The sequence below is a fragment of the Dermacentor silvarum genome, chromosome 3 (assembly GCF_013339745.2).
Source record: "Dermacentor silvarum isolate Dsil-2018 chromosome 3, BIME_Dsil_1.4, whole genome shotgun sequence".
Classification (NCBI taxonomy): domain Eukaryota; kingdom Metazoa; phylum Arthropoda; class Arachnida; order Ixodida; family Ixodidae; genus Dermacentor; species Dermacentor silvarum.
The window spans coordinates 2,771,111-2,790,199 of record NC_051156.1 but is presented as its reverse complement, the minus strand read 5'-3'; the positions used below and the strand labels follow the sequence as shown (position 1 = coordinate 2,790,199).

The following is a 19,089-nucleotide window of genomic DNA, read 5'->3' as shown; positions in this document are numbered from 1 at the left end:
TCAATTCACCCCAACACAAGTCATAATTTTATAATGTCAAAAGGTTCCTAAGCTAAACCTATTTCACTGTTCCCTCAGACATATTTTTATTTAGAACTTAGGATGTAACCTCCTATGCAAATAATGTACACATAAAATATAACAAAGGGCTACACTGGTGCAAAAAGGAGAACCAGATAATGAAGTGCAATAAAAACAATATTCCAACTTAGATTACATAATCTATGCAGTACAAAATTCAAGACAGCAACTGGTTGGCAATCGATAATCCAATTTAACAGTAAAAACAGCTGTCTTACCTTATGGTACTCTTGTTGGCACTTTTCCCACACAACTCATGCATGTTTCTTAGCTTGAGTTGAAAATTGATCTGAAAAACACCATATTAAAAGTTGTGCATCAATTTTATTCTTTCATACAATCTGCAACAGTGCATACAAACTTGAAAACTGACAATATTACAAAAAACATACAGCAATATTTAAGCTAAACATTTTATTGAAGTTGACCTAAACATGGTTTTTTAGGACTAAGTTTTTTAAGACACCAACAATTTCACTGATTGCAATAAGCACTAATACAAGACTTGCCATAAATCAATCATGCTGGCAAAATATGTAGCACAGGTAGATGTATTTTGCATGACAAAGATAGCGCATGAATCATGAGGACAAGGAAGGAAGCAGACCAGGTGGTAACTAAACTGAACTCAGCGGCACACATGCAACTGTAAAAGACACATACAGAAAAAGCTGAGACACATGCAAAAAGTAGAGACATGAGGAAGGCTTCTTTTACTCATCACAAGTCATCCTAAGAGCAGATTACGTAACGACTGTAATTTACTCTCAGTAAATGCATTAAGTTACATTAGGTGCCACCCATTTGCATGTCACTCATATAAAGTTCTTGTGATCTAAAGTTCTTGTGATTATATAGAAGTTGTGTCACTATGTTAAAGGCGACTATAGCAAGGGACACGTTTTGTTTATTAAATCTTGTGTTCAAAGGAAATGCTACTCAAAATGATTTTCTTTGATTTTTTGTACTAGAGGTTTGAAAATTAAGCCAATTAGAGGGTTCTTCAAGCTGATTTCATATATGTTATTTTTGTTTAGCTCCTACATTTCTTCAGTTATGTCTTAAACAATGGCACAATGTATAGTGATCTTTGCGGGCAGTTTCTTCTGTATTACATTTTCACAAAAAGCATTGTGCTAACTTAGCTCTTTGTAGATGACAAAGTGCCGATATCTATCGAAACATGTAAACTTAGTGGGACTATGCAAGTAAAGCTCAGTACACTTTAATAATTTTTTCACAATCCCATGCAAATAACTTTGTGCACTTACAATTGTCCGATACTAACGAGATTTGGCTTACATACTCTTCAAGGTATGTAGAATGCTAATATCTACTTGAAATTGCAATATCTTTCAAAATTATTTAAAGTGTCCTATTTTTTGCATAGTTTCAGTAATTTTACATGCTGTTTGGGTAGATATCGGCACTTTGCGGTCTACGAGCTGAATAAGATACAGCACGATCATTCTTGAGAAACTGTTATATACATTAAAGTGCCCGCAGATACTTTGCCACTGTGTAGGACATAACTAAAAAATATAGCAGCTACACAAAAACCACTGACATAATTAAAATCTGCATATGCAGCAAGATTTTTTCAAATCTCTCACTGAAATAATTTTAAAAAGTTGTTTCGAGAAGCATTTCGCCTGAATAAGTGGCTGCCAATGTATTCTACAAAAGCGTTAGACAATGCATTCAGGCAGACCGCAGGGAGTTTTAGAAATAGCACACCAAAGCATCTGCCCCAAAGCCCCATGTCCTACTTGCATTTTTTTGTTCTTTCGTGCATTCTGTTGTATGCCACCATTTGCGTCCCTTAACACTGAGTGCGCAAAACCTTAAACACCCCATTATTACATTGAATTTTTAGCCTGTAAAGGAATGGTGTGCAAATGGGCGACATCAACTGTGTTGACAATAAACAAATATTTGTTCTCACATTAATGAAACCAGTCATATAAAATATATCACAAATTTGGAAATGAATGCAGAAAGAACCTTGCTGATTGTCAAATTAGTGCCACGAACAAGATTTTTTGATATTTATCATTCTTAGTTTAATTCACTTCCCTCTAGTGCATGGGCTCTCAATGTAGTAGACTAACCCAGGCCTGGAAGGCAATATTTAAATCTGGAATAAAGACATACATCCCGCCACCACATGTCGGTGCTGTGTCATCAGGAGTGTGTATCTATAGGCATATAGCCTGTAAAATAATTTTTACATGATCTGTACCATTACTCTTGCCTTCATAAATACTGAAAATTAGGAAATATAGTGGTCATTCAAAGCACTGCTGTAAACCTTCATGTTCGAGACATGCAATTCTCATAAGGTGTAACACAACCAATGTGTGCATGAAACCTACAGTACCGTTGGCATTCGTAAGTGTGGCAAGCCTATTTGCCACATTGACGAATGCCAAGGGTATCATGGGTTTCATGTCTCAAACGTTGTCCACCAGTGCCACTGGTATCATTGCACTGAAAGGAAGTCACATTATTAACACACTTATGATGGGCAGCCAGGTTTTCCTACTATAATACTGTTTTTTTCCACGCTCCTACGTTCTTTCCTTTTTAAAAAATAACGGGTGCTTGAAATAGGTGCTCAATTTTGCTCTTGAATTTATCCTGCTACGGGGCACTAGTTGAGTTAAAATTCTTGAACGTTTTACAGCGCTGCAGATTAATAAATGAACAAAACATGATGTAAGTCAGCGTTTTAGCCTTACGCATTACAAGAGTTAAGAACCTATCAATTACATACACAAGTACAAAATAACTACGAGAAAGTGGGCATACATACAAATATAATAGCAGGAGATGTTAAGAATTCCAAGAGAAAGGAAATATTAAAAAGTCGGTACTAAAACACGTAACTTATAACAGGAGTATTTGCCAAGGATCTTGAAGAGCAAATAGAATATGAAGCCCAGGGAACACTCCATGCCAATATTTGCCCATGGTTCAACAAGTGGGCAAAGCTGGAGATGCTGTTTGGATAGATGGCAGCCGAGGTACAGCTGCGAAATAGGTGAAACACATAGAAGGGTCACCAAACATGGAATAGTGGGGCACAACAGGTTGCCTTTATCCCTGGCATCCTCTGACATCGACGCGTGGAGTCTGATTATGGCATCCTTTCCAAGAGGCCTGGCTCAAGTGTGTGGCCCAGCTCGGGTAAAATTTCGCAGCAACCTGAAAAACAGAAGCCCACATCTATAAACACCAAAATATTCTTCACCATAGGACAAATCTGAATCTTGCCATCTACACATAGCAGATAATGAAAACAGACACAGATCACCTGACTGAAGGTAAATAAATGTGCAAAAAGTATAAATAAATGTAAGCAACTACTTATAGGATGGAATGCTTGTCATTTTGTCTTGTGTGAATCAATAATTTCACCTTAACGTAATGTCAAGTGTATGTTACTTGGCCCTCCGTATGCCCCATTTCTGTAAGAAGGCTATTGCATGCCAACTGTTCCCCCCCCCCCCAACCTAGCCCTCGACCATTTCGGATTTCCTTTTGAAAAATTGGAGGCCCTTCAATATCAGACAAATTATCATTTTGTGAAATATTTCTAGGTGAAACATTTTTTACTGGTGTAAGTTGGATGTGAATTTTGTTCTAAGGCACTGAAAGGCATAGCCAAGATACCGGTTTCTTCAATGTGAGAGCAGAACAAAGTTTTCTCTGGAGAATGAAGAGGCCTTACACCTAAAATTGTTTTCCTTGATCATCAGTTTATTATGGGCCGTTAAAAATGGGCAAAATGACCTATTTTTATTTTCAGAGAAATGGCTTCTAGCAAAAGCTGTAAACTAACGTGATCCAAGTGCTCGGGATATGTACTGTGTACGCACAATGGTTTCAGAAATACATATCTCATGCAGAAATGCACAAAGATGAGGATGAACTCGCAGAAAACTCAGTTTTGGCGCATGTTTATCCGCAGGTTTAACAATGAGGCGGTCCTAGTAAAAATATGCCAAATATCACTTCTGAGAGCACACTGTATTGCTTTCAAATTGGTAAAGCTTTATTAGTGCTAAGCAAGAAAAAAATTGTATAAGTGATTTCCACTAGTATCAAAATGTGCATCGTGGTTCGTCTAATCCACATAGCCTTTTGGCGGCTAAAACAAATTGCGTGGACTTGAGCATTGCTACACCAATAGAGGGACGTGGAATAGTGGAACTACTTCAAGGTTAATTCATTGCTGAGTGGCTACAGGCTGCTTCAGTCAAGACACTGCTGGATTGCATGTATTTACCTGCATCTTGCCGTCTGCCATCGGACTGCTTGGCATCATCACTAAGGTTGACAACTCTCTAGTGGAAGCAGTCGGGACAGGGTGGTGGTGGAAGGCAGGAGCAGGAGCCGCCAAGTTCTACCTGCAACAAATTTGCACAAATGTTCCAAGTCCTACCATGTCGTAATTTACAAAAATGCAGCAGTTGTCCGTGTAACGTGGTTACCAATACAAATAAAGGTAAACAGTTAGCTCCTACAACACTAGAACCCCAACAATAACGAAGCCGAAGTTATGTTTATGAAAATGCCAGCAAAGACGAAAAGAGTAGGCAACCCGAACCTGAGCTCGTGCCACCAAGTGGTGTGCTAATCAATTGCAAGCCTGCCATCTTAAAATGTCATTGTATATTTTTAACCTGCCTTAATCCAAGTTCAGCATCTCTTGACAAAAGTAAATCAAGCTAATTTATTTACTAATTTCAATGGTCATTAATGCAATAAAGTGCAAGCTGCGAATGAAGCTGGCCAACTGGGTAGTGCTAACAAAGTGCTTCTCTAAATCTTATTCTTGTTTCTCTGCCTGTCTTGGCTCTAGCATTAGAATACAGAAAAACTTTCACATTCTTGACATTTCACCCTGCTAATTTTTATTACATAATGCATAATACTTCAGCAAGAGCAATAATGGTTCCTTTTAACGGTAAATTGTGGTAGAACAAGGAATGTCACTGGAGCCAACACGCTGACAAGAGGACTTGTCTTATTCTCCTTGTCGAAACATTGGCTCCAGCAATGCTCTTTGTTCTATGACTCTTCATCATTTGAAGTCTCTTGTGTTCCTGTGTGTGTACATATGTCCTATCATTGTTGCGTTGATGAAATTGTAACAACAGAGAATTAGTAATCGTACCTGACAAGAAATTTTGGCTTGTTGGCAGATGAGGACAGAGTAACTGCGCAACATTGATACACGGACAAAAGAGGCTTATGTGTCTTGTCTCCTCCAGCCATGTCTCGCCCTTGCGTGATTACTCTGTCTCTATGTTAACGTATTACCATTTGCACAATACTAAAATGAATAAGGCAGGAACGAGGACAAAAAAATTACAACAAATCGCATCATACTGCTAAAAAGATATGCCAAAGTGCCTGCTACGATGTCTCACCCATAACGTGCTGACTGACTAAGATGGCTACTTCCTGTGGCTGTTGCCGCTTCTTCAATACCTAAAATTAAATACATTTCAAAATTGCAAAATATGCACGACAACAGCAGTAGCGTAGGAAATAACACAACATTGTTTCTACAAGGTAAACTAATCTCTGATACATGACAGACGAAATTTTTTTAATTAAATTAGTACGATACACCACACCTCATTATATTTCATTCAACGCTGTCAGTGTTCTATGGTACAAGAAAAAAGTATTTCTGCATGGCAGCAGTAAAATAGTACACAGAATTCTACTTTTACAACAAAATATCCTACAGCGATTAAGCCAACTACAGCTGTATGTAGTTAAAATTGTTATACGTACAACAGCCAAGACAGGATTAACTTGGTTGGGTTCATATGCAGCTCACTGGGAGGTACAACTTTGCAATGAACTCATTTATGCTTGCCAAATATAGAAATACCAATATACTCACATAAAAATACAAATGAAAGAACCATTTCTTTCATAAAACACGACACAAAATAGAAAGTTGAGTAATAATAGTCTCCGCGCGCATTCCTAGGAAACGTCTGTAACTGCCGAGAGGAACGTCGTGCCAAGAGAAACGTTGCGCAAAATGTAGCCAAACCGGAAGTGCCGAGTATGCGCCGTTTGAAAACTAAAACAAAAGCTGATACACTCACCTGATACGTTAAGAGAAAAATGGCCCAGTCACTCCTTGCTGGTAGGCTTTCGTATGCATTCGGCAGTCTCTGTGCGTTACGATCTCTCACATCACAATGAAAGACGATGCAGTGCAGACCGCAACACTTCGGGTGCTTGCCACGGTCCGGCGAGCTGTACTTGTTCGATGTCGGCAAAGACGAAATCGGCGACACGCTACTGCTGGCCGTTCTTGTCGTCGCAATCACGTAGCACGGAAAGAAGTTCCCATCGTAACTTGCCGTAATGTTCGGTTGCACTCGCCCCTAACGCAGCGCTTTCAGGGCCGTTCAACAACGACAGCGAGCTCGCGCATGCATGTTGCAACACAACTACAAAATGGCGCCGTGCTTTTGATGGCTCCGACTTTGGATCACTTTGGGGCCGCACAAATCATAAACTAGTTTCGGTTTTCTTCCCTCGCGCTGAAAAAAAAATGTTTTGCTCACTGATAATTTTGCTTCACGTAAATAATGTTCACGAATGAAAGAGCCATGAATTTAAACAAGGTAGAACTATTCCCGTTTACTTGTGATAGTGATTATATGGACACAACCGGTGAAATTTATCTGTTGGCGTTGCCGTGAGCTTACGTATGAAGTCCAAGTGTGATAAGATGCTATCCCGCGCCGTTGACTGCGCGCGTGAGAGCAAGTGTTCGAGGGTGAGCCGCGATGGATAGTGGCTTGATGGGCGCGCAATGAAACGTGATAACACGCGCGAAAGCCGGGGGAAGGGAGGAGTTGGTTTAGCGCGCGTCTCCTCTTGCCGTTGCTCTGAAACCGGTATTGCGCCACACTCGCCTTGTTAGACGTAATCTCCGATGGGTCCAAAAGCGGGGTGAGCCGAGGTAGCGTAATTTAAAGTTTCGGAGACGCGTTGAAGGAAAGAGGCAGCAGAAGCGTTCGGTCCCCTCTCTTTGCGCTCATCACGCCATCGCTGTGACAGCAAGCGTTCGCGATCAATTGAGTGAGATCTGTTTATGTTAGGACGTGCGCGTGTGACCTCATACTTGCTAATGTAATTAGTAAACGAATGTTTACTGCAATTTATACAGCCGATGAAACTACGAACCTTGCTTCGTGCAGTTGTCTAATACATTGCTATAGCTATCAAAGTTTCGTCTTTCGGGGAAACTGCGACTTTTTGTTATTATATTTCTAAGAGGGCTCAAAAGCTGTTTAGTGTACGCTGATGTTTCTTACTGGTCGCGGAACGCAACGAACCGCGGTAGCCCAGTGGCTGTGACATTGTGCTTCTGAACTCGAGGTCACGAGTACGATTACAACCGCGGCGGCCGCATTCCAATGGGGGCAGAATGCAAAACCGCTCGCGCACCGTGAATTCCGGGCACGTTAAACAACCCGAGCTGCTGAAAATTAAACTGCAGTTTCCCATTAGCGTGTATCTCATAATAAGATCTCGGTTTTGGCACATAAACCCTCAAAATAAAATTTTACGTCACAGAACTACATTTACAATCGGCACTGTTGAGTGTATCCACTGAACTTGTTAACTCGTTGATGTGCTCTGTTTAGTAGCCAATCTTTTTTTTTTTGAGTTTTACTAATGGTCATAATCCATTGTGACAAATCCTGGTACTCCTTAACACAGAAAACCAGCTATCGCTTAAACATGCGAGCTGTCAACAGACATGGTCAAGGAAAATCCACATTGCAGAACATGGGACAAAAAAAAAGTTGAGGTTTTGACGGAAGCCCGTCGGGTCGGGAGGCATCATGAAGATTGGCATCTTGGCTCCCGTGACGGGAGCCTTGTTCACAATCTGAACAGATTGTGAACAACGCTCCCGTCAGGGGAGCCGAAACGTCTTTTCTTGCATTCTTTCAGTGGTCGGTGTCCTTTTTTTTACCCTTCTTCATGGGACGAAAGAGTGAGACATTGCATTACAACTAGGACATAAACCCTGCGGATTTGCCTAAACCAGAAGCAAGCATAAAGCCAGAAGAAATTATCTGGTATTTCTTTCCTGCATTAAAATCTTTCGTCAATTGCTGCACACAAAGAAGTCGCGATCTTTCACGACGACTCTTCGCAAGCCATTGGGAGTCAATTGACTCATGCAGAAAGGTTGACTCTTATTTTGTGACTCTACTCACGCAAAAGGGGGTCTTAGCCCAGAAAAAGAGAGTCACGTTGCTGTGACTCACTTTTGACCCTTTTTTTTCTTAGTGTTGGCGTTGTCCTCTGGCTTCGGGCTTGGATCGCGGCTTTGCGGGGGCGTTCGGTGCATGAACGAACTAGCACCTCCACCAGATGTCACGTAGTTGTGACGGTAAAGACAACAGTCGTAAAACTGTGTATGACGAAACTGGTTGTTTATTGGGCGAACCTGTGCCCACAAAAGCAAGCTACACTCAAAGCACAACGATAGCGGCGAACACAGTCGGCGATCGTCGAAAATCTGATCAGCGGCGAAACGCGTCGGCTTTTATACCTGAGTCATCGAAGGTTCCAGATTAATCCCTGATGTCCGTGGGTCTTCCAGAAAGTTCTAGATAATTCGCGTCGGTCATACAATCAGATAACATAAGCGTCGGTGAAAACAGGCAATGGAAAGAAGCATCGATAACGTTCTAGAAACTTCCGATACAGGCGCGTCCTGCGCCGAGCGATAACGTTTAACATTTGTTAGCCGGTGGAAAGCGGCCACCGGTGAAAGATAAACATGTATACGTGTCAATTTTATCGTATTAGCCACTTACAGAATATATTATATGAGCACAGCCTACAGTGTCGTTAATTTTTATACCATTATAGTGTGCCGCCATAACAGAGACGGTGCGTGATTCGCTATCCTATCGAGGATATTTGTGTGCGCTTTAGCTCCAGAAATACATCCGACGGTGAAGTGATACGTTTCGAAGTGCGCCACTTTTTTGGTACAGCTGATGTGGCGCAGAGGTCTTCAGGGGCAATAAGACCAAATCACGTCTTTTAAGAACGCTGACTTGTGCGACGTACTGGTCGAAAGCCTTGCAGCAATCACCTGCGTTCGAGCAATACCAATGATCAACGGGAAAGAGATTCCTTGGACGCCATCTGCTGTGATTTGTAGCTATCTTCGTGGGCTGGGCACGGCGACGCGGGATTTCATTGCTTCCGCCATGTTGAGCGCATTCATCCCACCTGAACGAGTGTTGGAGAGAAGGAGTGCTGCGAAGGCGCTGGCACAGAAAGTAGACGTTATTTTTTGTCGGAAGGTGTAGCTTTCTACGCACCAAATAGAATTTCGGGGCTCAAGAAATGGTTTACTCGTTCCTCTTGATCGGCCAGAATTGAAACTAAGAATGCGATTTGGGCTTCTTGACACAAAAAATACACTTGGCCACGTACAAAAACTGATAATTTCACAAGCTTGTGACAAGTTGCTATATTTGAAAGAGGAGCGAGAGAAAAAAATTAAGGTTGATCCCTCTTTCATAGGAATCGGTAGAACACGAAAGTGAAACATGTCTTCACAGAAGCTGTTGCACTTTTGCTTCGTGAACTCAGGGTCGGCTGCAGCAAAAGGCGCACAAATTGAGGGCCGGCGACCATGTTGCAGGTTTGCTTGCGCGCGGCGTCCTGTTGGCGAGTGGCTTCGGCGAAGGTGCGAGCATTCTGGTCCGGCTCCGTAGTGGCTACGTCGGCTAGTCGAGCTGTGACGCGCACAGCTGCAGGAATGCCATTGGCAGAGTTCGCAATGTGCGCCGCGAACGCGCGAAGGCAATCTGCTTCGCGCTAGCGTGTCTCTGACCGGCGCGAAGCGAGATTCGCCCGACGACGTCGTAGCCTTTCTGCCTTTTTTACCGTAGCAGTTGTCTTAGGTGATGCCATCGCAACCGAAGCAGTAGGCGATGCATCGCTGATGCAAGTTGAAGCAATGTTGCCAGGTTTGGCTATATATAGCCAAATTGGGCTACAGGAAAAAAATTTTGGCGTCGACTCGGACGAGTTGGCTATGTGGCTATATTTGGGCTACTAAAAATGTGCGACTTGGCTTTGTTTGGGCTATAAGTGGCGCCATAATGCACGCTCCAGAGGTGGTTCTGATCGGGTAGAAGGAAATCTCGAAGGCTACGTTTTAGCTGGCTGAGCCGGCCGCGTGGCTTGAAGTGTGTGCGTGCACCAAAGCTCTTTGGGGCCCCAAAGTTTGGGGGACCCTATTCTAAACCTTTATTAACACATCAACATGATTTGCTTTTTGAAAGTGACCGGTTTTCACAGCATAACCACTGTTATCAATTTGTTGTTTACCTTTGCTCTTTGTGCGCCGTCGCGGCTTTTACCATTTCGAGCAAGTTACGTTCGGGACGTGCTGGTCGCCGAATACGAGTGCGCGCTTCTTACACTGGTGTGCCGTTTTGCGCAGTAATCTTTTAAAGCTTCGCTTACACCGATTCAGACAGCGAGTGGCACCTGTTGTCTGTCAGCTTATTGTAACGCATGTTCTTGCCCTGCTAGAGACCTAAGATGGCAGCCAGGAGTAAATGGACATTATATAGAGCATATACCAGCTAACCCGGGCCAAGCTAATCGAAAAAAAACGACAAAACAAGAAAGGATGATGAGACAAATAGCAAGAGGCATCATAGCGCGAACTATTTGTTTTAGCTCATAAAAAAAAGAAGCCGTGAGCACTTCGCAGATCGCTGGACAGCTGAACTTCTACGCCGTAGTCAGAGACAAAATCAGAGTTCGTAGTTAATACTACTGTAAACACCTAAAAATAATAACTTAGTACTATCTGTCATAAAATAAAATCACTAATTTCGTCCTCTGCAGCGATTCGCTGGAACTTAAGAGCTCCCGGGCCCAACCAAAAAGTGTTCTGTGCAAGGGTGATGTCGCTGTTGTTGATGTCAAGGGCCGACCGTCACGGCGGCGCGGACATTTTGTTGCGACGGGTTGTGCAAAAAAGGATTGCCGTAGTCGAATGTGAAAATGTATACACAAATAAATATGCAAACGAAAATGGCTATATTTGGCTACGAAATTTTTTCCACTTTTTTGTGTTTGGCTACATTTGGGCTACAACTTCTTTTGCTTTTGGCTACGCCACCTCGTCGGACCTGGCAGCACTGCGTTGAAGCCGCACTCCGTAGCTGACGAGGCGCCACAGGCCAATCCGACACTAACTGCCCACACGAGGCCACAGAAATACACGGATTTGTCTGATCTTCGTGCTTGTGGATTTAGACGTTCTTGTGACTTTGTTTATTGCGCTTAATATGCCGTCATTGTCGTGCTTTCTGCCGAAGTGGAGAAGACGCTGCGAACACGCACAATCGCTATTAATTACAACGGTTCAGCTTGGCGAGGTGGCCGAATCGAAACGCGCCAAGCGTCTCAATGCACTGGCTAGCGCGTGATATATCCATAAGGGTGTTTTTTGACGCGTGTCTATGTGTTCGTCCGTGGCGTAATGGTTTCAACATCGGGCTTCTCTTCCTGAATGCATGCGTTGCAATCCTGCCGTCGGACATATTAATAATGCTTTCTTATTGAATGAATTATTATTGTACAAAAGTGCGCACTATATATATATATATATATATATATATATATATTAGGAAACTATCTGTTTATTTTATGGCTAAACGGCGTTGGACCCTCCGCTGTGCTGTAACTACCGAAGCGCTCCCTGTCGGCGCTCCTTAGTGTCACAATGCAGTGGTTCGTTTCACCGCTCCTAGACGGTGATATCACATCCGTTTCCGGAAGTCAGTCATGAAACCGGGATAAAACCCTCTCGGGTTAAAAATGAAGTCACATTGACTTTATGGAGTAACGACGCGTACCGTCCACTTCTGGCATTGCGTGAGAGGCGCATGGTACTTCCTAAGTGATCATCATCATCATCATCAGCCTATATTTGTGTCCACTGCAGGACGAAGGCCTCTCCCTGCGATATCCAATTACCCCTGTCTTGCACTAGCCTATTCCAACTTGCGCCTGCAAAGTTCCTAACTTCATCATCCCACCTGGTTTTCTGTCGTCCTCGACTGCGCTTCCCTTCTCTTGGTATCCATTCTATAACCCTAATGGTCCACCGGTTATCCATCCTACGCATTACATGGCCTGCCCAGCTCCATTTCTTCCGCTTAATGTCAACTAGAATATCGGCTATCCCCGTTTGTTCTCTGATCCACACCGCTCTCTTCCTGTCTCTTAACGTTACTCCTAACATTTTTCGTTCCATCGCTCTTTGTGCGGTCCTTAACTTGTTCTCGAGCTTCTTTGTTAACCTCCAAGTTTTAGCCCCATATGTTAGCACCGGTAGAATGCAATGATTGTACACTTTTCTTTTCAACGACAGGGGCAAGCTCCCAGTCAGGATTTGGCAATGCCTCCCGTAAGCACTCCAACCGAATTTTATTCCTCTGTAAATTTCTTTCTCATGATCAGGGTCCCCTGTGAGTAATTGACCTAGATAAACGTACTCCTTTACAGACTCTAGAGGCTGACTGGCGATCCTGAATTCTTGTTCCCTTGCCAGCCATTGAACATTATCTTTGTTTTTCATCTTCAACCCAATTCTTACACTTTCTCGATTAAGGTCTTCAACCATTTGTTGTAATTCGTCCCCGTTGTTGCTGTATAGGACAATGTCATCTGGAAACGGAAGGTTGCTTAGATATTCGCCGTTGATCCTCACTCCTAATCCTTCCCAATCTAAGAGCTTGAATACTTCTTCTAAGCATGCAGTGAATAGCATTGGAGAGATTGTGTCTCCTTGCCTGACCCCTTTCTTGATAGGTAACTTTCTAGTTTTCTTGTGGAGAACCAAGATAGCTGTGGAATCCTTGTAGATATTTGCTAGGATATTCACGTATGCCTCCTGTACTCCTTGGTTACGCAATGCCTCTATGACTGCAGGTATCTCTACTGAATCGAATGCCTTTTCATAATCTATGAAAGCCATATAGAGAGGTTGATTGTGTCAGAGAGCTGGAAGAACGCCAACATTATACTTATCCATCAGAAGGGAGACGTTAAAGAATTGAAGAATTACAGACCGATTAGCTTGCTTTCTGTGTTGTATAAAGTATTCACCAAGATAATTTCCAATAGAAGCAGGGCAACACTTGACTTCAGCCAACCAAGAGAACAGGCTGGCTTCAGGAAGGGATATTCTACAATGGATCATATCCATGTCATCAATCAGGTAATCGAGAAATCTGCGGAGTACAATCAACCTCCTAAGTGATGCAGTGGCTCAATTGAAGATTTCTGCGAAAGTACAAAATCGTGCGAGGAAGATGTGTCGCTCTAAGGCTACGATTTCACAATGGGTCTTTTCATAGCTTCCTGTATTTCTGTTCGTTAAGTAATTCGTCTGTAAGTGAGCCACGGCTTCATTTTGGAAGTAACATGCGCCTCTCATGCAATGTCAGAAGTTTACGGTTCGGCATCATATCTCCATAAATAAATGTGACTCCGTTTTTTCTCTTGCTCGTCTTTCAAAAAAAAGCAGCTTGTCGTCATGAGCGTGTGGAATTATCAAAGTTTTTCTAAGTGACGAAGTGCCTGTTTTGCGTCGACAAGGCTTCTGTTCAAAAGCGAAGAGGCAAGATAATTGTAGTTAGTAAGCAACCCTTTCCTGGCTCAGCGCTATTGACGTGGCATCGTGCACTCCTGCCTTTCTCCTGCCTGTCCCCTTTTTCCATTAAGACGAAGACGCTCCCCAAGGCTCCTTGTGTGTTCTTGTTAACATTGGTTAGGATGTTTTATATATTTTTCCGGCATGTCGTACAGGTTTGCGTGAACGATAGTGTGGCGTCTGTTGTCCTTGCCTGTCGCTCAGTTGGCATTATGGATCGCTAATGCATTTTCATGGGGGTACAACATCGCATTTTGGGGACCGCAGAGCATTCCATGTAAAAGAGCAAATATATTGCTCTTTCACAGGCGACAGATTAATTTAGAGCGTACAAGTGGCCGGTCGATATTGGCAGCGGCTGAACGTTGCCATGCCGACGGAAAACGTCGCAAACAAACGTTTTGCAGCTGTTAATGTGTGCACAGCGGTCCACGTGCATAAGTGTTATCAATTTCCGCAAGGAGAGATTGATTGATTGGATAATTAAATAATTATCGCATTTTACTGGTGGAAGGGCGCGGTTTGGCCAAATAGCGCCAAGGCTATGACATTGAGTTGTAAATTGTGCAAGAACTGTGAATTCTGAAGGGTAGATATAGCACGGCTGTAGAGATGCCTAAAGACATTCGCTGTAACATGCATAATACATGTGTTTAAACGAGGATAATGCCACGTGATATGTGCTAGGCAAATAAAGGTCTGCATCGAGGGGACGATGCATTAACATTATGGGCGTTAGTAGCTATAATGCCTGAGCAGGACCCTCAAAACCCAAGAGCCTCAAGGCACGTGCTCTACAAAAGATTATCGCAGCAGAAGGCTCCAGTGCGATGACGTTCTGCGAACAGCCTGGCTTTATGACTTGCAAAGGGTCGCCATCGTGTACGAAGTTAAAGATAGTTTTGATGTCAAAAAACGGTTATCTGCTAAGGTCAAAGTTTAAGCATACAAGTTTAAGCATAGCAAAGTTTAAGCGTACTGGTGTATCCATTGGTGAAGACTTTTGCAGGGCCACGCGCCAATCGCGGAAGCATTTAATTGAATTTGGCAAAGGAGACGGCTATCCTTACACGCTTCGTCATAACAGGCTGGTTAAGAACAGAGAAAGCTATGTGTACTGCGTAGCTACAACCAGAGTTTTTTAATCCGGGCCTGTTTCTGCAACAAATGTTCCAGCTAGCCTGTCAGTAAACTCGCCCCCGGCCAGCTCATCCTAGCTAATATCGCACTCTGATGCCGACAACATATCAATTCTATTCGCGAATATCAGAAGTATCCTTAAAAAGCGAGTCGATTTATCGTCAGTCGCCGATTCCTGTTAAGCAGACATCATTATTCTAGCTGAAACGTGGCTATCGGCTAAAATAAAAGACAGCGAAATCATTGAGTGCGAAAAAATCTACAATATTTATAGGTAAGACCGTGAAATGCGCTCCGGAGGGGCATGTTGGTTCCTATCAGTTACTCGCTGGTTTCTTCACCTCTTACTATTGCGTCGCCTCTGGAATTGGTTTGTGTTCACGCTGGCTATCAAGAATTTCTATGCTGCGCATGCTATCGGCCTCCCACTCCCTCCACGTCATTTTGTAAGGAACTACGCGACGAACGTAACAGCGTAACCATCCGATTCCCCAGCATGCCATTTTTCCTCCTGGTCAATTTCAATTACGCTACCATGAAGTGGAGCGATCAGGCTACTACGCTTAAACATAATTCTTCTGAGTATGTTAATTTCCTGAGCCTCTGCAACGATTTTAACCTAACCCAACTAGTTCTTCAACCAACCCGGACCATGTAGTCCGGGTTGGTTGGGGGTCTCCAACATCCTGGATCTTGTCTTGACCACCACGCCCGACTTGCCTCGCTGGTATACGTGATCTTTCTTTGCTTCACTTTACTAGCAAAGCACGGAGCTTATCTGACAAAAAGCATAAAATAATTCGCGATTGCGGTCGGGCAGACGTAACCTCGATAACAGCCGAAATGCAATCGTTCCTCCTTGACTTCAAGTGCGATTTTTCAAGACGCACAGTTGAGGAAAACTGCTGCCTCTATAAAAATAAACTGCGTTCTTTAATTGAACTTTTCATACCCCAGCAAAACATAATTTCGTCTCGCTAAGCGAACCAATAACCTGAATCATTGGGTGGCCTATTTCGAAGTTCACATGCAGTAAAATAACACCGAGAGTTCCAAGGACTTGTTGTTTAACACTACTTTGCTGGAAATGCTGCAAACTAACCCGCGCAAGTTCTGGAATATTGTCAGTGGCTCGGACAATCGCCTTATCCAACTGGCACGCGATGATGACACTTTAGTTCCTCCTCCCCAATGCTGCTTAGTGTTTAACGATGCATTTGTTTCTTTTTTCTGTACCACGCCTGTTTCTTTCCCATGTTTTCGCGACCAAAAATTTCTTCTTATGGATCCAATAATAATTGATTCTTTGGGCATTGCTAAACTCATTAGCAATCTTATAAGGTTTCATCATCGTGTGGCTGTGATTCAATTACGTCAAAAATATTGAAAATGACCGAAGTGTACTTCTCTGTTACCCTGTCCAATATTTTTGCGCAATCTATAGAGTGCTCCACAATTACCAGTGATTAATTGGAAAGTAGGGAAAGTGGTGGCTGTCCATAAGTCAGGTAATGCACATCTGCCCGATAAATACAGACCCATATCCCTTACAAGGATCCCATGAAAGCTTCTTGAACACGTTATTTATTCTCATTTAATTAAATTTCTAGAAAACTCTTTCTTCACTAACTGCCAGCATAGTTTCAGGAAAATGTTTTCCTGTGAAACGCAGCTATTATCTTTTACTAATGACATTTTTTATGCATAAGGACATCGGCTCTGCCATTTATTTATTTATTCAGTTAGCAATTAGCAAAAAGAAAGGAGTACAAAGAAATTATACATTGTTAGCGGGTAAACATGAAAAAAAAACAAATATCGAACAATGTAAATAACGCGATAAATGAAACAAAACGACTGTGTGAAGTAGCAAAAGAAGGAGTCCCAAGAAATTATAGAAATGGTAGCTGGTGAAGATGAAAGAACAAGTCTCTAACAATGTTAATGCAATGCAATACAAAAAACTAACAAAAATTATACAACTTCGCTAAAGGGAAGTACTTAGGTGTGCAGTTAGGTTAGTTGTGATGAATTATGGAAATAATATGCATAAGCGTGCTTTGAAGGAATCCGGGTCAAGAATGTCAACTATGTCGTTTGCTAGGTTTTGCAATGCTGAATGTCACGTGGTAACGAGGATGAATTGAAAGCATTGGTTCGGCCAAAGATACGCTGGAAACTAAGGTGATTATGTAGACCCTGAGATGTACGAGATGGACGAGTGAGTGGCAGGGTGGACGGGCGCGTGCTATGGATTATTTTGTGAAACACGCAAAGCAATGCTATGATTCTTCGTGATTCATAAGATGAAAGGGATAAAGATGACTAAATGCTAGTCACGCTAGAGTCGCGGTGATAGTCCCTGACAATGAAGCGGGCGGCGTGGTGTTGGACTGACTCGAGAGTCGCGATTAGGTAAGCTTGATGAGGTGACCAGATAGGGGCTGCGAATTCCAGTTGTGGCCTTACGAATGTCTGATAGCGATTTCTCTGGTGATGGCCGGAGCATCGCGCAGGTTACGTTTAAGACAACCGAGCGTACGTGAGGCTTTAGCAGTGATTTTTTCTATGTGCGCAGACTATGACAGGTTAGGTGTAAGGAGAATGCCGAGGTATTTGTATGAGTTGGTGCATGTAACGGGGTTTTTATCCAGTGAGTAATCGAAAGCGTAAAATGTCTTTTTGCGGGTGAATGTTACTAGTTTGCCTTTATCAATGTTTACGGTCATTTGCCAAGAAGAGTTAGTAATACGCTCAAGATCTCGTTGAGGAGCGACGTGATCGGAAGGTGAGCAGATTTAAGCGATAGATCACACAATCGTCTGCGAACAAGCGAATGAATGACGTTATTTCGGATGGCAGGTCATTAATATATATCAGAAAAAGTAATGGTCCGAGTACGCTTCCTTGTGGTACGCCAGATGTTACATCTCTGATACTGGAAATATAGTTATCGACGACAATGAATTGCTTACGGAATGACAAGAAATTTCTTATCCAAGATACTGTTAGGGAATCTATGTTTAAGCATGAAAGTTTAACTATGAGACGGTAATGAGCAACGCGATCGAAAGCCTTAGCGAAATCTATGAAAATGGAATCTGTCTGTGGGCCCGCATCTATGTTTAAGAAAATATCTGTAGTCAATTCGATTAGTTGTGTTTCACATGATAGTCCTTTGGGTAATCGAAAGCAGAAAATGTCTTTTTGCGGGTGAATGTTACTAGTTTGCCTTTATCAATGTTTAGGGTCATTTGCCAAGAAGAGTTAGTAATACGCTCAAGATCTCGTTGAGGAGCGACGTGATCGGAAGGTGAGCAGATTTAACGATAGATCACACAATCGTCTGCGAACAAGCGAATGAATGAAGTTATTTCGGATGGCAGGTCATTAATATATATCAGAAAAAGTAATGGTCCAAGTACGCTTCCTTGTGGTACGCCAGATGTTACATCGCTGATACTGGAAATATAGTTATCGACGACAATGAATTAAAACCATGCTGGTGTTTAAAGAAGAACTTGTTAGTTTCCAAGTGATTTGCTTCGCTTGAAAAGATTATGTGTTCTAGTAGCTTAACGGGAACGCTTGTTAGTGATATTGGCCGGTAATTGTTAACAGCGCTCTTATCGCCTGACTTAAAAAAGGTATAACTTTACCGACCTTCCAGTCATGCGGAACTTCCCCGGTTGAGAGGGACTGTTGAAACAAGCGAGAAAGGACGGCGCTAGAGGGTACTACTCCATATTTTACGATTTTTAAAATTTGTACCGTCCTTTGCGGAAGAAGTTGCTATCTTGAGGTTGTTGATCAGCTCAGAAACTCCAGTGGTTGTTATATTGATAGGGGCCATGTATGGATAATCGAGTTCGATGGGTGTGGGTATTATATAATGGTCTTCTTTTGTAAGTACGCCGTGAAGTAATTGTTAAAGATAGATTCTGAAAGCTCTCGCGCAATCGGCAAGCCAGAACTATCAAGTGGTTGTGAAATGTCGGAATCTTTAGCGGGAGAGATCGTTTTCCAAAATTTTTGGGGTTGTTTTGAAGCAGTGATTGCAGATCGCAAGAGAAATACATTTGCTTAGCCTGACGCAGGGCATTGCAGTG

At 42.6% G+C, this 19,089-nt stretch overlaps 1 long non-coding RNA gene across 1 annotated transcript; it reads right to left on the bottom strand.

The window, feature by feature from the left end:
- Nucleotides 1-385: 385 nt before the first annotated feature.
- Nucleotides 386-4,663, bottom strand: LOC125943715 (uncharacterized). The gene is made up of 2 exons (XR_007465853.1): nucleotides 4,373-4,663; nucleotides 386-3,288 (listed from the first exon to the last, which is right to left on the bottom strand). It is a non-coding gene; the product is annotated as an uncharacterized LOC125943715 (long non-coding RNA).
- Between the last annotated feature and the right edge of the window lie 14,426 nt (nucleotides 4,664-19,089).